General features: G+C 45.0%; 1 protein-coding gene across 4 annotated transcripts in view; it reads right to left on the bottom strand.

Moving 5' to 3' along the window:
• Positions 1-18,454, bottom strand: part of SAMD4A (sterile alpha motif domain containing 4A) — a 207,193-nt gene that overhangs the window by 94,242 nt on the left and 94,497 nt on the right. The window contains exon 1 of one of the 4 annotated variants that reach the window (XM_025870015.2): positions 3,944-4,236. The exons of 2 other annotated variants lie outside the window; for them this stretch is intronic. The gene's annotated coding sequence lies outside the window, so the exon portion shown is untranslated. Of the gene's footprint in view, positions 1-3,943; positions 4,237-18,454 lie in introns of those variants that run through there. One more of the 4 variants, XM_025870016.2, reaches the window with a different exon arrangement.

Genomic DNA, 18,454 nt, shown 5'->3' with positions numbered 1-18,454 from the left:
GGATGGAAAATGTCCCTACGTGCTAGAAAACAAAAGCATAATGGGTGCTTTTCTTGATTGTAACTGACACCAATTAAAGTAATCTTCATGATAAAGATTCGTTAGGCTGAGACAGCAGAATTAGATGTATTTAATATGACTCTTTTGCAAACATCTGTTGAAGAAAGAAAGAAAACCAGTGCCAATAGGGTTGTGTGGAGACTATTGTATATCCAAATTTTTTGGCCATGAGTAATTATGTTCTAATAAAACCTCACAGGAATGGGTCTCCTAAGAGTCATATAAACTAGAGACGAAGAAAATGTTACCTTACTCTTGACAAATGCAAGACAAATCCTTATAAACCATATTCAGCTAGTTTTTTATACCAGAAACCCCTCAGAGGAGAGTCTATAAATGTTCCAAAAGCAGGAAGTTTTCCCACTCACTCATCTTCAGTGCCATTCTCACGCTCCCGGACCACCACTGACAAAGCCCCACATACCACAAAATGACTCTTCAGTAGTATTTCAAAGTAATGAATTAGCAATCCTTACGCTGACCTTGCAGAGGAGAAAACCATGCTTTGTACTACAACACTTAGATTCGGGCCTTCTTCCATGAGAAGCAATAGAAATGAGAACCGTGAGGGAAGCACCCTGTCGTCCAGGTAGCTTCACTGCAATCATATTTGTTAATGAAGAACTCTCAGGACCAAAATCCTTGGCAATGTCCAGACGGAAGTCAATAAGGAGGGTCTTAGAAGAAATATAAACAGGTCAGTCTCCAGGGAATAGTTTGTGCTTGACCCAACAGATCAAACTGAACAACAGCCACTTCCCATAACAGGTTTACAAGCCTCAAAAAGTCTAGGAAGGGCTGTTTCACCTCTGACAACAGGGAGTCATTCTATGTCTTTAAAGGAGTTAAATCACTGGGTCCCATGCTTTCCAGAATGTGGAAGTCACTCAACAACTTCTAGACAAAATTTCCCATCTTCAGAGATGGGAATCCAAACTGTAAGTGTGAATGTAAGAGCCCTGTGATGTGTGTAAATACTGTCACCAAGGAATAGCACAGATACATCCCCAAAACAGACGTACCAGAAGAGTTGATAGTAAAATTTATGTATCCCTCATTTAGGTATGAAATCTGAAACACATGTACAAGTTATTCTATAGAGGCGAGGATGGACAGTTTTGTGGAAGGAAGATATTCGAATCTATGGTCACAAATTAATGTTACTGTATTTGAAAAGAAGGGCCCAGTCAACAGTACAAGGACGGAGTTGGGTGAGCAGCCCTAGAACATTCCCAATCCTGTTCGCTTGTCCTCATTAGGTACAGCCCCATAGAGGGAGTGAGAAGCATACCTCCCTTTCTGGGGTTCTCTTGAGCTATTAGCCAGCTCTAAGAATTTATGCAAAGGTAAGTAGCTTATGTTCACTTGTTATCTGTGTACCAAACTCGTGTTCAGGTTGGTAGGTCTGTTGATGAAATCAGAATAAGCTTTCTCAGATTTTTGGAGAAGGGGAGGTACTTTTTAATTCTAAAGCCCTCTGGGGGCAGTGGGGTAAGAAGGAAGAAAGGCGGGATGGACAATGGCAAACGATGAAGTTCTGCAATCAGAAATGAGAGTGGCCAAGGCCATTTCTCTCCTTCTGGGCATCCCACCATGAAGTTAAATAGGACCGGCGGTCAGTGGCTGGACCAGAAGCAGGAGCACAGACCAGCTGAGGACCCTTTGCTTTAGTAGACTTTGTGGGAATACCGCTGGAGGAGACCAGAGCTCATAGCCCACAGTTAGAAAGACTATGGATAAAGCCTTCTCGCTTAATCATCCTGAGCTTCAAACGCACTGTCTGGAATTCTAAACCAAAGAAAGACCTGAAAACAGCAGAAAGTCTTAGGCAGCACTGATCCAGAGCCAGGAGTGGCCACAGCAGCCTGTTTTGTTTTAATTTAGCTTTATATCACCACCTTTAGGGTAGATATATTTATTAAGCCCTGGGGTCTTTATCTTTGGTCTCTATCAATGTAGATGGTCGGGTGTTAGGATCTGTCCTCTTCAACAGGGTGTGCAGGGTCAGAGATAGTCATGGGAAAAGTTTTGTACCCTATAGAAATGTCTGCAATATGAAGAATTTGGAGAGAATCAGAGCAGAGAGGTAGATAAAATACTTTAAGAAGGTCTGCATTTATAGAACCAACTGGCAACTCTGTAAGGAATAGAATCAATTTTCTAAAATAACCCCAGAACCTCTAGCAGACCTCCAACCAGCATCCAACACTATTTACTGGAAAAACACAAAAAGCTTAATTGATTATCACTACACCCATGGAGACAACTTTGGCTGTTCAAATCTTAAAAGAGATGGTTATTTATTATTAAATATTCTCTGCTGTAGAAATGCCTTGTATACATCTAAACCTTTCCCCACCTGCCCCCCCACATCATCCATAACATGGTTTAAGAATCTGCCACCTCCCTCAAATCCTGTTGATCTACTCTGGCCCTCACTGCCTCTCTCTACCACACAGACCAGCTCAATGACATACGCACTCGTGTGATACTCTCCTCAATGAGACTGCTGGCTCCTGGAGGGCAGGGACAGTGCCTCCCACCGACGTGTCTTCTAATGCTTGTCTAGGTCTGTGCTGATCACACAGGCTTGCATGGATAAAAGATCCATGCACTTTTCCATTACAGCTGATGACACAGCAGATCTGTTCCTTTTTCAGCTTTGTCTGTCTCTGGTTAAGGTGTTAAGTGTCAACAGTGGAAACCTTTGCACCAGGGCAGAATTGTGAGGGGAACCTGGCCTCAGCAGAAGGAGAGCTCTGGCCTCCTTTCAGGGGTGGATGCCCCCAGGGTCTTCACTTTATTCCCTCCCAAGGCCCTCCTGAGGCTCAGTCGGCTCTCAAACTGCCACCTTCCACCAACCTACACACAAACACACATACACACACGTAGACACACACACACACAGGTGGGAGCCCAGCTGTCTGGAAATTCAGACTCCAAGACACAGGTTACAAGTACCTAAGATGGGCTCGGTATGACTTGGGGCTCCTTTCTGAGCTATTCACTTCCAAGAACTGTAGGAGCATCAGGTGCTCTAAGTGACTTGAGGAAAAGGAAAAGAAAGATAATAGCTGTATTGTCTGGGTTTGAATCTTGAATCCTGATCTTCCATTTGGTTGCTGTGTGACCTTGGGCAATTCACTTAACCACTCTGTACACTTCAGTTTCCTCATTTGGAAAATGGGATACCTCATGGGATTGTCATGATGTTTGAATCCTCTAATCTGTGTAAAGCAAGGGACCACTATCTGGCCCACAGTAAATGCTGTGTAATTGTTAGCGACAGTCACCAACATCTAAGAAACAATGCTCCATGGGCTCCTTTCCTACAGGTCAAAGGAACTAAGAGAAAACCAAGGCCTCTACCTTCCAGCTTTGAGATGATCAGCAGCTTAGGGCTGGTGTGTAACCAGGTAGGAAAAATAATTTCCTACCAGGAGAAGGGCTAAGAGGAATCAATTCAAAGTGGGGGTGGGGCAGGGACCTATTTTTAAGAGGAAGTTGTTGGATTTTTAAAAAAGTAATCAACAAGCGAGCGAAATGTCATCTTATTTCTAGGACAGGGGTGATCTCTCCAGTTTTCCATTCCAAAGCAACCTAGCTAGTAAAAAAAGAGTGAGGGCTAGACAGGGAGGCCGTGACCCAGCTCGCGTGAGTGTGCAGGGTGCCGTCAGAACAGTAAACAGCCCGACCAGGCCTGGAGCACCTCGGGATAAAATGAAGGTGAGAATTTCCGGTTTTAAAGCATCTTTACCGCAGAGCCACCGCCTCCCAAACCACTCCCCCATCGCCCCCCTTGAGTTCTGTGCTGCTCCCAGAAGGCTGGAAGGGGGCCTGCCACAGGCTGGGAAGGGCCCGGGCCATGGAACCAGAGCATTACCTCCAGACGGTTGCTCCGGAGAGCCCTTTGGTGAAGAAGTATCAACTCACAGGTCTGACGGTGAACCACGAGACGTGCAGCAACAAGAGCAAAATTCTCTTGATTAGAGGACCATAAGATTTTGCTGAGTTTGGGGGAGAGGGCACAGACGCTGTACAGGTGATACGGAGCTGAACACATTACAGTGGAACCAGATGTTAGGTGCAAAGTTGTGGGTTGATGGAATTATCACATAAGGGATTGCTCCATCTCCTCCCTCTCTACTTGGTCCTCCTCTTCTCCCCTCCTCTGCAGTCCACTGGGCACAGCTCCTCATTATTGAGTGTCCAGCTGGGTATTGTGATGTCAGAGGCATCACCCACTGTGGATGATGCTGGAGGAGAGACTGGCAGCCCAGCCGTGTTTGAGGACACATGGCTCTGATTTGAGCTCCCGTGATGCCAGGGGACACCACACTCCCTCCATTTACTGGTAACGTCTCACACCTCCACACCTCTGGAAGCCCTCATCATCCCTTCTTAAAACCAATGTGGTGCTTCAGAGAAACTGAGGCACAAAGAAGCTCATCCAAGGTCACACAGCCATACTCTGGTATGACCGTGAACACTGCCACAGTTTCCTGACCACTCATCCACAGTCCAGGGGCCCCGGCTGCCTTTTATAGAAAGTTTCCACACACCTTCTATTCCTAACCTTGATCACAAGCATCGCCGGTCCGCATGCTTTGGAAGCACCAGCAGACTCTCTGTGTCATGGACTTAGTAACGTGCCCCATTTAGGACCATGAGCACAACTTGTTTGCACTGGACGCTCAATTCTAGATATCCTTCTTGGGCCATATTTTTGTTTTTATTTCAAACCCAGCTAACAAATCCGGGCTTTCTACATCAACAACAACAACAACAACAACAACAACAAAAGAAGCCAACTCTGATTCTCCAAGAAAAATCAGCAGCTTACCACACACACCCTTTCCAGATCATCTCTGAAATGCCAAGGACATCAAAAGTCTACAGTTTTGGGTAGAAGAACACTTTGCTCCTAACTGCCCATGGTGGGGCAGGGCCCATCTTTTTTGGTTTCTTTTTTGCAAGCTGATAGTAATAGTAACAGAATATGAAAGATAATCTAATAAATAGAAATCATCACCTCTCTCTAAATATATAGTTACACACGTATATATAGATATGTATATGAAGTTATGAGACTGTCTTGACCTTGAGATCTAAAATGAGAAGGGCCTTTGGAAGAGAAGGATGAGAGCCTGTCAAAGTAAGACCTGTAGGTGAAGGTGAAGAGCAGATATATAACCTTTAGCACATGACTTGCTCCACTAATCACTGAACAGATTCCAGTACCTAAATAAAGCCCCAGAAGACATACACACCAGAAGAACTGACTCACTGATAGAACAACTGATGGGCCAAGGTAGGGAGTGCTCACCAGCCAGTAGGGTGACTTGGTTTCTCAACATGACCCAGAGGTACATTTTGACTGAGTAGTAAGTAAAATAAAAGTTCATTGTAAAAGAGCCCCGACTGTCCCCCATGTGATCTGCCTTTGCTGCTTCCTCATGTGACTGGCCTCCCAATTTAGAGCGTAACCAACTCCCAGTGACCTGTAATAACACCATTCCCAAATTAGAGCTCTCAATTTGACTTGGCCTCAGTCCCTCCCTCAAAGCAAAATAAAGCATCCGTTTTCTTTTTTTTCACATTCATAATACTCTCCTTTTTGAGTTGCCAACTCAAACCCTGCTCCAGTCAGATTGAGCCCTTCCTCTATTTTTTTTTTTTTTTCTGGTTAGCCAAAGAGCCCGATGGAAAAACACCAAGAGACGAAAACAAAAACAAAATCAGACAAAAATTCCAAGTAAGTGACATTCAGCTGGAAAAGCTATGATTCACATGCAAATAAAAATCTCCCTGAATTCACTGTTATATGACGCAAGCCTCTGGCTTCGACATAAAAAGGGCAGAATGAAATCACCCACAATTAAACTCACTCTGGAATACTGGAATTCTCTGGCGAGGCCTCCCCAACTAATGATAAGAAAACCCCCAACTGTGACAGAATGAAGCTAATTGTGTTGGATCCCAGGGCATCCCCACCTCAGCAGACATTCACTCCTGAACATTCCCCAGCCGGCCTTCTCCACGTTCCCTCACCCCCTGTCCTGGACCCAGCATAACCTACAGGGAGATAGGGCTCAGATGGGTCTCCCAGGGGCAGCCCTTCTTTTTGGGCACACATGAGGGCACTGTGTGAGAACACTGGACCTCACCTCCCACCCCCAAGCTTAGGATGCTACTGCACAAGAAAGCTTTCTAAGCTCTGGGAAGATCTCCCCAAGAGTAAGCAGAGTCTTTGTTTGAGCTTTACAGCATCATCAGCCTCTGATCTAAATAAAGTCCAAGCCAGAGATAGTTCCACAAGTCGCCTCTCCTGAATGGTAGATAATTTGCCATCGCTTTTTCTCCTGGGGGGGGGGGGCATTGATCAAATACCACTTTTTTTTTTTCTTCCAGGTGGTTCCCTTAGGATGCGCACTCCATCTACCTGAGAATCACAGAATTCTGGACATAGAAGGGCCCTTAGAGATTCTCTGGCCTTTCCTTTACTAGTTGTGGGGGTCTTACCCCATGATTCCTCCCTGATGGTCACCAGGGCCGAGCTCCTCCCCAGCCACGGGGAACCCACTTCCACCATCAAAGGGAGCTAGGGTTATTAAAGCCCTCATTGGGCTCTCTGCAGCCTTTTTCACAATAACCAAAGGCAACCCAAATGTCCATCAACGGATGAATGGATAAACGAAGTACAGTATATAAATACTACGGAATACTATTCAGCCTTTAAAAGGAATGAAATTCTGACACATGCTACAACATGCATAAAAATTGAACACATTATGCTAAATAAAGAAAGCCAGACACAAAAGGACAAATATCATATGATTCCTTTATATGAATACCTAGAGTAGGCAAATTCATAGAGACAGAAAGTAGAATGATGGTTACCAGGGGTCTTGGGGGGAGGGGGGAAGTTACTGTTTAATGTGTGAAGAGTTTCTGTCTGGGATGATGAAAAAGTTTTGTAAATGGGTAGTGGAGAGAAAATAGTGGGAATATAATATAACGCAACTGGACACTGAAAAATAGTCAAAATGGCAAATTTCATGTACATTTCACTCCAATTAAAAATACAAAAAAGTTCTATTCCCCCTTTCACAAGATAGCTATCTCCCTAAATTTTCTTTTTTTCAGGCTCAAAATCCCCAGTTCCTTCTCATAATCTTTAGTTAATAGGACTTCTAGACCCTCACAGCTTCCTGGCCACACTCCTCCGGGTCTACTCAGTGTCTCTCTGAAAACCCAGCACCCAGAACTGAACAGCAAGACGGAGCTCAGGCGCCTCCTGCCCTGTGTCTCCCTCTGAGGTACCCAGCTTAACCCCCAGACAAAAGCTACACAGAGTGAGCCTACTGACTGTTTCAGCTGCCAGGGCAAAAAAGGGCCAGGTTCAAAGACACACCATTGTCCACCCCCGCCCCTGTTGCTTCCCCAGGCCCAGATGCATCTCCCAGACAGCTGTGGGCAGCTGCAGCTGAGAAGTGAAGCCAGCAGAGGCAACTGGGGGGACCTGAGGTGGGGCAGCATCTCAGCTGAGCACACTCCGGCCTTCCACAGATTTCCCTCATTTCTCGTGGGTGTTTGGCAAATGGGAACAGGGCAGGCCAGGGAGGCCTCTCTCTCCAGGCACTCGGGGATGTCTCTTGGCAGCCACCCACCACCGGCCTGAGGCCGCCATCATGGTGTTCAACCGCACAAGCTGAACCAGCCTCGCTGGGCTCGACACGCTCGCCCCTCTCAATCCCTTCTGGAAAAGCTTTGGACGTTTGAGGTAGGAGAGTTCCCTTTCGCATTTTAAAGTCTGTTGAAACTAAGCAGCCTGGGTGTTGGTCTGATTCCACAAGTGAGTAATCCATTTCCTGAAAGTAAACTGCTCACCCTTTGGCAGTGGACCAGCGATTTTGGGGTGCCATTTGAAGTGTCACTAACTGGGCAAATATTTACAGGCACAAGCCATGGAGCTTTTCTAGGAATGTCAGTTAATTTGCTAAATTAATGACCCTTAAGGTGGAACCCTTAAAAAAAGTTAATTCGTCTCTAACGGGTGAGTAATTTATGCCTTGGGACAAGGTATTGGTGGGGGAGAGGGGGAGGGTATGCGTGTCTGACTAGTTAGAATAACCACATATAAATTAAAAACAGGCCGGACTTAAAATCTCTATCTTTTAACTTTTTTGACTCCTGATTTTCTACTAATATCTGAGCCAATGATGGGTTGACTTTGGAAAACTCTTTTCTATGCCAATATTTTGCCTGGAGTTTGAAATGACAAGATTTTTAAAAATCCCTTCTTGGTAAGTCTCTTGGCCTCAGGGATTCCCCACAGAAGATCTCCTGTATTTGCCACTCACTAAAAGATTGTGCCCACCTGGCTGTACCTGGAGACTTGCCTCCAGATCTCCGGGGTGGAATAATTTCCACTTCAATCAGCTGGCTTGAAAGAGCCTTTTGCCTTGAATAATAACAAGGTGATTCCTTTGGGGCTCAAATGATCACTTAAACAATCCTTTCAAAAAGACTCCTGTGCCATCTTTTCCTCCTCCTTCATGAGATAGGCAATCTGCAAGAAGTTATCTCAATGTTTTGATTAAAAGTATGCGGCTAGATGAGTGTTTCTGGAGCGCTGTTAGGAAGACGAGTTTGTGTGTGTGGTGGGCTCTGAAGTATGAATAAATCGGGCAGAGAAGTGATCCTCAATGCCAGGATCATGGAAGTTTCTGAATCTGATAAAGAGGTCATCTGGATTCTCCATTTGCCTCCCTCCAGCACCCTTCTATCTCTGCACAAGCCTGTTTAGTAAAGAACTTAGGAATCCCAGCCGTCACCACCACCTCGACGGGGGTTCCCCTGACTCTACCTGAACCCCGGGCGTGGTCCTGGGCCTCCGACCCTGTCCTTACAACCACTTGTGCCTGGGTTTTAGGCCAACCCTACAAGACTTCCTGGAATTAGATGCCGGCTACCTGCTATCCCAGCCCCATCAGGGATACTCAGAAAAGAAATGACTATGGAACTCCGAGAGATGACAGCCCTCCCTTAGTGTCCTGGAGCCTAAGCCCACGAAGACCAGAGCATCAGTGCACCCTTCCATCCCTGGAGAACCAGGCCGGGTGCTGGCTGGGTACACAGGTTCCCCAAGAGGGCCCACCTCCAACAGCACCGTATGGAAGAAAACAGGGTGCCAGCAGCAGAGAACCCAGGGTTGGTTATCCAGGTAGCCAGCAATGCTAAAAACAGTGTTTTCTCCTTCTTCGTTCATTTCCTTCCTCCCCTCCCCCCCCCCCCCCCAACCCAGGCATACACATGAAGCAGCAGGGCTTGACACAAGTCACTGAACGCCTGAAAGACAAGGCTGGCCTATATTGTCAGCAGAGTGGGGACTGGGTCTTAATTTATTTCCTTTTATGCTTTAATTTGGCACATGTTCATTCTCCATTGCATTATCTTTTTTATTTATCTTTTTAAGAATGCAGCCACAGCCAGAGTACAGACCCATCTTGGGAACTTGATTATGTGCTGAGAAACTCCATCCTAAATACTTGTGGGAACAAAAGTAAATGCTTAAAATACAACTGATGATTAATAAGTATTAATGCCAACAGGGTTACCAGGGATTGGGGAATGTCAGACTCACAAGTTGAGCCTTCAGTGGGATGTGTGCTGGTTAAGTCAGGGACCCAGATACGGTGTGTGTGTGTGTGTGTGTGTGTGTGTCACTTGGCTACCGTTGCTACCAGCAATCAACAGCCCCCCAGAAACCACCTTACTTTATTTTTCTGTGACTCCCTGCTGTACAGGCCTGATCTGGGGAGATGCAGAGGCCACAGAAGGAGCAAATAGAATGAAACAGTAGAGACAGGAGGCAGGCATGGAACGGAGAAAGCCCCAGCTGCTTCTGCTGCCTTCTCAGTCCTGGGAATAAGCCCGAATTCTGGAGTTCTCCCTTATGAACTCACACCTCAACCTTCTTCCACGCACGCAGCAGACTCCCCATGACCCTGAGCAGTAGGCCATGTTGCGGGATGAGAACAGGCTTCTTCTTCATCCCCGGATCCCTGAATCACACACCCCTTTCATGGAATGCCCACCTCACGTGTGTTCCTAATATTCATTCCGCATAAGGCCGGTCTCATAAGCAAACGTTGTATATTATGATAGCTCTCTTCAAGAGCTCTGTGTTTCTTCTTAGGCAGGATATTGTGTCAGCCATAAATCTTTCCATCATCGGGACCAGTGGTCTGTCCTAGCTTACTTCTCCCTCTCACCTTTGGGGAGATTTCCAATTCTCCCTTTGGTTAAACTGCTGAACTGGTCTCCTTGCCTGGTTTTCACTTTAGGCCCCATGAAGAAGTGACTAAAAACTTTTCCAAAATTACCAGTGTCCCCCACATATAATGGTCAACGCACACATAGAATTACACTTATCTACTCGGCCTCTGTTCCTAACATAATACTGAACATCCATAGAGTACTTTTTTGAAAACTTTGCAACTCTTTTTAAACACCATCACATCTAATTTTCAAAACAAGCATGAGTGGGCAGGTGGTGGGGAAACGGAGGCTGGTGGAGGTGAAGGGCCATGCCCTGGGTCTCCCCTGCCACCCTAACTCTGCTCCCCCACCCCCCTCACCGGGGCTGGCGTTCCTGTCCTCTCACCATGAGGCTGAGGCAAGGCTCGCTGGGAGAAGGGTCAGCCCAGTGCAGCCTGACTGGTTCATCTGTTTTCTTGGTTCTTCTTACAAATGAATCTAAACCTAGACGGACATTAGGAAAATAATAGTAGTTTAAGAGCAAATCCCAGCATGTCTCCAAAACAAGAGAATCAAAATCAGAAAGCAAATAAGATGTTGCTTTATTCTTCTTTCTCTGGGTCTGCTGGCTGGGTGTGAGTGAACTGGGTGCGTCGGGTGAGGGGAGAAGAGCCTCCAGAACATACCATTATGATTATCTAACAATAACAACACTCTCACTGGCAATGTCAACTGAAAAGATTAAAAGCATGAGGTTTCTTTTACTTTACATGGCAACTAGCTTCTGAAGCAAAAAAAAAAAAAAAAAAAAAAAAAATTAACGGCTTCATTAGGTCTCAGCGATGCTGGTTACTTTAAGTATTCTTCAGCCCTTAGCATTATAAACTAAAGAATGTGCTGGAACAGAGACTTCTGGATTTTATTTTAACTAAGTTACTTTTCAATTTTTAGGAAAGGATAGTTAAAAGTGTGGCTAAATATAAGTAACTTCAGTTTAGTTAACATTCCCTTAAAATAACCTTGTCATAAAGTAATCATACACTAAAAAGACCTCAATACCCACATTACAACCCTAAACATTGTCTCCGCTCACAGTCCAGACATGCACACCATCCAAGTCTCAGTCACAGACCTGAAAATTACACCACACTGGCAAGAAGCAACTCTATAGCAGATGTATTTAAAAAAAATGAGTGGTAGCTACTAAGGCCCAATTTGCCATGCATTGTCTTATTAATTTTATTTTCTGAGAAGTAACTTTTTTTCCAAACAGAAAATGTGGCAGTTGGACCAACACAGTTAGTTTTCACTTGAATAGTTCTTATCCTACAACCACATGAAGCCTAAGGAAAGATTGCTATGGGAGGAAAGACATGGTGACCTCAGGCACGCTTGTGAGATTTCCCAGCAGACGTAACATGGGAATCTATGGTGGTGGAGGACCAGGCATGCACCCTCTGGGATCAGAAGACAAGGAAGTGTGGCCCCCGGGGGGACTCTGAACACACACATTCCATCTTTTCTGGACACACATGCATCCGTCCCACCATCACCCCCACCGTTTTGCCTCCAAATCTTTCTCCAGGTCATTATCCCCTCCTGTCTTCTCTATCTCAGATCCCAGACAAGATCCCCTCACCAAATCTTGAGGGCTATCCCATAAAAGTGTTTCCTTTTGCACATTCTGAGAGACTGATCTGGTAAGGATAAGCAGTGGAAGAGTTACCATGTAAGAACCAGCAATGAAAAACGGTCTTCCAACTGTGGACAGGACCTCAGGGCCACAGCACCACGTTCTAAGCCTGGGGAGGCAATCTCTTGTATTTCAGTTTCCTCGTAAGAAAAACTAAACATAATACCCTTCCGTCTCCAGCCACTTTCAAACAATGACCAGGAAAACAATAGTGTGTGCATCTGAAGACTCAGCACTGGGGTGGTGAGAAGGCAACCACTTTGAATATCCTTGTCTAAAGATCTTTCCTCCTATAAACTACAGTCGACACCCCCCCCCCCATGCCCACGCCTCAGGGCATCCTCTGAAATCCAGTCTTTGCCTAGAATCAATCCTGCATCATCTGGAAAGGGAAGAGAGTTTAAAGATTCTTGGTTGCAGATTGGTATTTTTAGCACTTTTAGAAAAGATTAGACTGTTTTTCATGTAACTCATTTCTCATAATATTAGCACTTGTGTTTTAAGAGCACGGAGCAGGGAGCTATTGTTAGAGAAGACAGGATCAGAATAAAGTGGCTGAGTTATAAGCTATATTGCTCATTATTTTCTTTAGCTGAAAATATCTCCTCAATGTCTACTTTCCAATTAGCAGCTCCCAAATATTCCTGCTCTAAAGGACTGTAGATATATAAGAATCACCAAAAACCAATTTTAAATATTTGACCTTCCATCCCAGTCTCCAAGAGTGATGAGAAACTGGCTCATCTGTGTTTCCAGAAAGTCCTACCAGAAGGTCAGACACAAAATTCAAACCCGAGTCAATAACAAAATAAGTATTTGAAATATCTGTCTTCCTTGTTTCCCCCACTTCTTCCTGCTGTCTGTTTTTTGGCTCTTTTACTACTTTTAAATTTTACATAGCACAAAGGGGGAATGTTACTTGAAAGAAGTTTGGGGGGGTGCCTGGGTGGCTCAGTTGTTGAGTGTCTGCCTTCAGCTCGGGTCATGATCCCAGGGTCCTGAGGATCCCGGGGTCCTGGGATGGAGCCCCGCGTCGAGCTCCCTGCTCAGCGGGGTGTCTGCTTCTCCCTCTGTCCCTCCCCCTGCTTGTGCTCTCTCTCTCCCCTCTCTCTCTCAAATAAATAAATAAAATCTTTAAAAAAAAAAAAGAAGAAAAAAAAAGAAAAACTGGGGGACAAGGTTGGATCAAGCAGAAGGTAAAATAAAAGGCTGGGATTATTCAGGGTTTCAATTTTCTATGCTTTACCAGTAGACTGTGTGTGTGTGTGTGTGTGTGTGTGTGTGTGCGCGCGCGTGCATGCACACAAGTGAATGTATGTACACCACACACACACATACACAATTACAGATGGGTAGGTCAATAGAGAGATAGTATGAATGAGCAAGAATTGGCTGCAGGTCATTGGAGACTATTTAAAAAGCATTCAGATACTAGTATAAACCCCAGGGGACTAATTCTGTAGACAAAAATGCCCTTTTAACCAAACAGTTCCAACATAGGAGAGACTTTCCTCCTTCCACCACAGCCACATATTTTACTGTGAATTAAAAGACTAATTAAAACAATATTGTGGTATTCAAGCATGCGTGGGTTATGAAGAGAAACCTTCACTTCATGAGCAAACACTGAATCTCTGGTGAGGGTTATGCAGGAGTTGCGGAGACTTGCTTTGTTTCATTAATATTCACATATCCACTTGGTAAGAACTGTAGCTTGGAACTATGATTTCCATTACAAAGCCCCTGAAATGCCAGGAATGAGTCATGGCGTTGTGCCTGGGCATTGCGCTGATTTTCTCCATTAACCAGGCATACATACTGACAAGTTCCAGGAGAAAAGCTGAATGAGTCAGTTTCAGGAATAAACCGCATTAGAATACTATGTGCGAGGAGGAGTTTGGGTAATAGGAATCGGGGTGTTTTTTGTTTGTTTGTTATTGTTTTGTTCTCCTTAAATAGAAACATTCATAAAATTCATTTCTCCAAAAAGCAACAAGCATAGATCCATGCAATTATAAGGATTCTAACACCACGACCAAATTGGCTACCCAACCACTGCACGATGTGCTAAAACGGCCAGGATCGATAGTAGCTTTTCGAGGACAATTCCGCAGTTACTTGAACACACAGGGTCCTATCTGCATCATTTCCAACCATCTTCTCTTGTCCTGGCTCTCTTCCTCAGCTGTCTTCCACTAGCTGACTGTCACATAGGAATGGGGGTCACCGGGAGACAACAGGTCAGCTAAGGGAGAGGTGGGGCCAGAATCGGGGCTCAGCAGCAGCAACAAACTGTATAGACAGACAGAGCTCTGGCTTTGGAGAGAAGCAGACCTTGAGAGTTGTTCCCGTATTCAAGAGGTGAAGGCCTAGAACATTGTCATCCTGGCCATCTATTAAAAAATACCTTATTTGAGCATATTTGGGGAAGTCTGGCAAGGGGGAAATATTCAAAGTACAGCGAGCATCAATGGCTAACATCTTCCCAGAACTTCTGATCTTATCTGAAGTTTGAAACCTGGATCATGAAATGATCTGAAAACAGCAGAATCATGACAAATGGAGAAATCCGAATATGCCAACGGCACTTGCAAAGCCACACTGTGAAGTTAATTAACGAGAGTGATTACATGAAGCTGGCGCCCCTCTTTCCAGCACGGGCCTGCTGTGGTTCTCATTGGCTCCCCTGTCTAGGATTATACTCCGTTGCTCTACATCTTTCCTAGGACTGAGCCACAGGCTTGCTTTCTCCTTTTTTTGGATTTGGCTTCCAATGTTTAGGCACGAGTCAGCACACACAGATGAGTAGATGAACTGCGCTAATTTAAGGGAGCCCTCCCATGGAAGGATTCTCTTTTAGCCCTCTATATTTAGTAAGGTTCGTGCCTGCGCAAGACACTTACTGAAGGATTGAATTTTCTAAACCTTGCGAGTGATGAATCTCTGCCCTGAGATCTGCCTCCTGTAGCTCCTTGCTTGTTCACTGGGGCTCTGAGGTCCCCATGGCCACCGAGCATTCAAACAGGACAATTAAGGTGACCTCACCGAGAGGACAGGGGACTAGCCTCACTTCCATAAATGCAGCGAGCACGTACCATTTTGGGATCCAGACTGGTGAATATCCCGATCAGACAAAACTTGCTAAAACTTAATTTGACATGACAATTCTATTGAATTGCTCCCAGAAGCAATCATTCTGATTAAACCACAGGGTTCCTACATTTTACATTTAGTAACAGACTAAAGACTTTGAAGCTTCCCACTGCTGAAGCATGGATTCCCATGTTCATACACTGTTGCTTCATCAGACCTGATATGTGGCTAAGGAGTAAGTTTCACGTCTAGCTCTCAAGCAGAAATTTCAGAAAGACTCTAGTTTCCTGGCTGTGAAACAAGCTGCTTTCCATGGTATGGGATTCTCTGCCGCCTTTTAAAATCTCTCTCCATCCCACTGATGTGAGTGTCATTTGGGACATGGCTACCTCAATGTTAACGGATATGCTGCACTGTCACGATGACAAAAGTCAATGGGTTTCAGCAATTGCACTACTGGGTATTTACCCCAAAGATACAAATGTAGTGATCCGAAGGGGCACATGCACCCCAATGTTTATAGCAGCAATGTCCACAACAGCCAAACTATGGAAAGAGCCTAGATGTCCATCAACAGATGAATGGATAAAGAAGATGCGCGCGCGCGCGCACACACACACACACACACACACACACACACACAGGAATATTACACAGCCAACAAAAAATGAAATCTTGGCATTTGCAATGATGTGGATGGAATTAGAGGGTATTATGCTAAGCGAAATAAGTCAATCAGAGAAAGACAAGTATCAACTGATCTCACTGATATGTGGAATTTGAGAAACAAGGCAGAGAATCATAGGGAAAGAGAGGAAAAAATGAAACAAGACAAAACCAGAGAGGGAGACAAACCATAAGAGACTCTTAATCTCAGGAAACAAACTGAGGGTTGCTGGAGGGGAGGGGGGTGGGAGGGATGGGGTGGGTGGTGATGGACACTGGGGAGGGTATGAGCTATGGTGAGCACTGTGAATTGTGCAAGACTGAGACCTGTACCCCCGAAACAAATAATACATTATATGTTAATTAAAAAATAAGTCAATGGGTTTCCTCCCCATGTTTTTGACATTTAAAGACATCTGCAGAAAGGTAGACCCCATCTGTGTCCTGCTGCAGAGACTAAACACCTGCACGGTAGAAACCAAGCCAGGATCCCGTTCCTTGGCAGGATGGGCCTTCAGAGAACAGAATCAATTATCCTCTGCTTTCTCTTTTGTTTCTCAAATTCTTGGGCAGGCTGAAGAGGTCAAGTTTTAAACAAGCTGCTGTTGCGTTCTTACTTCTTTAGAGAACCTCATGCAGAAATTTATATCCAAAAGCAACATAAAGGAGCAGCAAAGCTCCTGTCCTTCTCTCCCTAAAAATGGAATAAATTTACTTGGCAGCATCTTTGCTTCCACTGAATATATTTACTTCTTAAATGAGACAAACCTCTTGCCAGGCTTCTCGCCCACTCTGCGGGGACATAGGCCTCCTTTGCATAACCTCTCCTTCCCGTGGAAAAGAATGAGAACACTATGCTTTAATCTTTTGGCATTTCTTGCTGGATGCAAGTAGGATACTAAAATGGATTTAGGTCCCAGGAAGGAGAAGTGAATGAATCCTCTTCATTCCCTTCCCCCTTTAATTCTGTGTGCCCCGGCATGGTGTTTTTACGACTCACGGAGTAGGCTGCATGCTCAGCTAGAGGCATCAGAGACTTGAGAAAGCAGGGAAGACTGGCCTCCAAAGTTAAGGTCTGAAAAAGAAACCAATCCAGACCCATGGGCTGAGGTTTGAAGTTTAAGACTAATGGCCGTGACTGTTTACACAGACAGAAGACAGTTATTTAAGGGTGAAATTTGATCTACCTTTAGCTCAGCCAAAATGATGATCCAAGAGAAGTGTAATGCTATGTCTTCTTAGACTCAGCTGCCGAAGGGTCCTGCAGAACAGTGGGGCTGGTGGGTTGGGATCTGTTGCTCCCTCCCCGGACCCAAGGCCCAGGGCCCCATGGCAGAGCTTCCCCCCAATGATGCTAGGCATCCTGACAGCAGATGGGGATTCAGTGGACTTCCAGAATGTTTTTTCCCAGCAGACAGAGGGGGTCAATGAAACCGGTCCAAACCTCAAGTGCTAAAAGGAGCAAGCAGCCTGCTTCGCTGACACTGTCCCAAAACCCATGGTTCTAGAACAAGGAAGCCATTATTTCTCCCCTGGTCCGGAGAGAGCTGGTTGCCTGTATTGTTTTCCAGCTTCGGAAGTACCAAATAAGGACGACTTTTGGTTCAAGGTAGGAGCCATGACTGTTTATATGACCTCACTCTTTCTTACATAATACATTAAACAGGCCCTTTAGGCCTAAGTTTAAAAGCTAAATTCTGCCTCTGGACAAAAATGTGCCATTCCCATTGAAGTTGGTGTGACTTGGCTGTCAGACAGCTGAGGTCAAACTTCACTCTTCAGCAAGGATGTGATGGATAAGTAATAGTTTCCAAGACTGGAATATAACGCTCTAAAAAAGAGACATTGGAGGAGTATGGAAAAAATGACTTTAAAGCCCAAATCAACAAATACTTCCCATCATTTAGGAATGTGTTTGTGGACCTTCCTAGCTTACAAGGTAACCCTTGAGAGAGGGCCCAGGCACCTGTCTGAAAAATCATTCAAGATCTCTTTGGGTGAGCCTCCACTGCAGGAGAAATGCAGCCTGGACCAGAAGATCCCACTTCCAACGGTTGACGTGCTGGTGTCTCCCTCCCGGTCACTTGGTGGGGAGGTGCACAGTGGGCTCTAGAGCAACACATTACATTATAATTGTACCTTATCATTTCCCTGTTCCCACGCTACACACAGACATTTTATGTAATTGATCTTGATTTTGTACCTATATAGATTTATTGTATACTACTTTGTTCCACAATGAGTTTTATTTTTTAAAAAGATTTTACTTATTTATTTGAGAGAGAGAGAGAGAGAGAGAGAGAGAGAGGGAACAAGTGGAGCAGGGGCAGAGGGAGAGGGACAAGAAGACTCCCTGCTGAGCAGGAAGCCTGATGCAGGGCTTGAACCCAGGACCCTGATACCATGTCTTGAACCGAAGTCAGACACTTAACCAACTGAGCCACCCAGGTGCCCCATTGCATAACGAATTTTAAATGACTTCCATGGGGTCTTAGGAACTGCCCCACATCCCCATAACAGTTAAAAACCATTAATTTAACTCAAGAACCTGAAAACGATATTACACCCTCATAATAACTTGGGTGATTATTTTAAAAATTGAAGATAGCATTTACACAGCTAAAGTCGAGAGTAAATCAAACCTGAGGCATTCGAACCCTCCAATTTTCATTTAAAGAC

Source organism: Callorhinus ursinus, unplaced genomic scaffold (assembly GCF_003265705.2).
Source record: "Callorhinus ursinus isolate GAN/ISIS: 27379988/994484 unplaced genomic scaffold, GSC_fseal_2.0 scaffold8, whole genome shotgun sequence".
Taxonomy (NCBI): domain Eukaryota; kingdom Metazoa; phylum Chordata; class Mammalia; order Carnivora; family Otariidae; genus Callorhinus; species Callorhinus ursinus.
This window is presented reverse-complemented; position numbering and strand designations above follow the sequence as displayed.